The sequence below is a fragment of the Athene cunicularia genome (genome assembly GCF_003259725.1).
Source record: "Athene cunicularia isolate RWA chromosome 1 unlocalized genomic scaffold, athCun1 chr1_part1, whole genome shotgun sequence".
Taxonomy (NCBI): domain Eukaryota; kingdom Metazoa; phylum Chordata; class Aves; order Strigiformes; family Strigidae; genus Athene; species Athene cunicularia.
This window is the reverse complement of record NW_020799091.1, coordinates 66,407,029-66,409,194: the sequence shown is the minus strand read 5'-3', so window position 1 is coordinate 66,409,194 and position 2,166 is coordinate 66,407,029. Positions and strand designations below refer to the sequence as shown.

Sequence of the window (2,166 nt, the reverse complement as noted above, 5' to 3'; positions counted from 1 at the left end):
CTCCCGGCCCGGTCTGGCTCGGCCCGGCCGGCGGGGCTGTGGCCTACCGGGCGCCGGCGGTGCGCGGGGCTGGCGCCGGGAGGAGGCAGCGTTGGGGCGGGGTGGGCGAGGGCCGGCGCCGCGTTCAGGTCAGCCCTTCCGTGAGCTGAATTTCTTCTTAAGAAAAAGCGTTAAGACATGATTTATTATGTATATCGCTAGAATTAACAGAGCCACATATGGACTAAAGCCAATACAAGAGTGAAGCACTTTCGTAGTTCTTTAGGTTGATCATCTTGATTTGTGTCTGGTCATATCAAGGTCAGGAGATAATGAAGTCTCCCGATTCCAGCGGTGGTGAGGGAAATGCGCTCCGCAAATGTGGTAACTTCAGATCAAACAGAAGTACCCGCTTGTTTTAAGATATACCGGTGTCAGCTGATTGCCGTTTAATTAAAAAGCTTAGCTACTGTCAGTATTGAGGACAGCCACTGTGTTTGTGCAGTGGTATTTGATACACCTGTATATATAATCCGTGACCAGCAAGTGGATGAAAAGGCGTGCTGGTAATACTTTCAAGTTACAAAGTAATTTAGGATAATAAGGGTTGAAGAACTGTTGTGTGGCTGAACTAAACCAAACCATGGCATAACAGAAGATGGATGCAGTAAGGCAGTGAAAAGTAATACTGGAAGGCGCAATTTCAACTGTTTATATTGGTTACTTCTAGATTAACCATTAGGAATACAGACTGGTGCCTGTGCAGGTAGTTCCTTGCCCAGCAGTCAGACCTACATGCACTTAAGTTGTACAAGGAATGAGAAAGAGAACAAGGCTGAAAATGCTCAACGCTTGATTTCGTTCTTAGTTGGAATAGTTTGTGTTGCTTTTCTTATCCTATATGAAAGGTGTAGTTATGATTGTAATTTAGCTTTACTGGTCAGGCATCTGCTTGAGATTGAGCTGAAAATAAGTTGTATTGTAAATGAGGAAATGACCTCAAAGGAGGAGTCACTGTAGATGGTACAGCTGCAAGGGGCCTCGAGATCTTTTGTCTGCCCCTCTTGACCCCAGAGATGGGATCGGTACCTAAGCCTGTAGCTATATAGAAATCATCCTGTAACTGTCTGTGAACCAAAGGGTAGGAAGGGAACTAATGGGAGACAGGACCCAGGAAACAAGAGACTCTTCTTTCCATTAATAGTTAACCTGTGGAACTGTTGATGAGGATGTTCAGGATACTAAGAATGTATGTGAATACAAAAAGCAACTCGGAAGAAAATTTCAACTGAGGACTGTTAAGATATCAGCATGTCATTGGGTCGCTTTGAGTCCCCTGGATCTGGGGAAGTGTCCTGGGAAAACTATCATGACCTGTTTGTCCTCTCCTTGTGCCTCTGATACCAGCTGCTGTTGAGAACAGGGTAATGGGTTGATGTACCCTTGTTCTGACCTGCTATAACCATTTCTTATACCAAGTCCTTACTGTTAGGGAACTTTTTTATGATGCCTATCCTAAAAAGCCCTTGCTGGAATTTAGTTTATTACTTACTGTCTTAGTGGGGGAAACCATTTAATTTCTTGGGGTTTTTTTGTATTTGAAAGTGTCTTGCATTGAGAAAGGAAATGGGAAACTTTGTAACTGTAGTTCCTTTAGCTTTGACTGAACAATAGGTTTAGTTTTCTTCTAATAAGAAAACCACAGAGATTTAGCACAACTTATAAAGAAGCAAAAAAAAATCTGGCATAGTTACTATCAGTCACTTTTGATGTGGTTGAATAGCTGTTCTCAGCAAAAGAGTTCAGAGTACCGTACATGCTATTTAATTTGATTGGGTTGGGTACCTTCTATAAATCACTGGATGGTATATGTGTTGATATCAGAAAGAGATGATAGCACTTTGGTTACAGTCTTTCAGAACTACATGCCTGTAATGGAGTAGCTTTTTTTTCTGCAGTTGTTAACTGAGCTAGAGTTGAAGAGCCTGTTACTATTTGATTAACTTGTGCCTCAAAACAATGGGATCTGAATTCTGTTCCCTGTTACGCACATCTGACCCTTGGTCTTCTATCTATACTTTTAGAGCTATCTTTTATTTCCATAGTATACAGTATAAGCATAATTTAATACGTAGATTTGATCAAATATGCACAGAAGATAGATTTCTTGGGGGGGGGGGGGGGGGG

At 42.4% G+C, this 2,166-nt stretch overlaps 1 protein-coding gene across 1 annotated transcript in view; it reads left to right on the top strand.

The window, feature by feature from the left end:
- The first annotated feature begins 585 nt into the window (after nucleotides 1-585).
- Nucleotides 586-2,166, top strand: part of MRPS9 (mitochondrial ribosomal protein S9) — a 33,074-nt gene continuing 31,493 nt past the window's right edge. The window contains exon 1 of the mRNA XM_026847583.1: nucleotides 586-661. The gene's annotated coding sequence lies outside the window, so the exon portion shown is untranslated. The remainder of the gene's footprint in view (nucleotides 662-2,166) is intronic.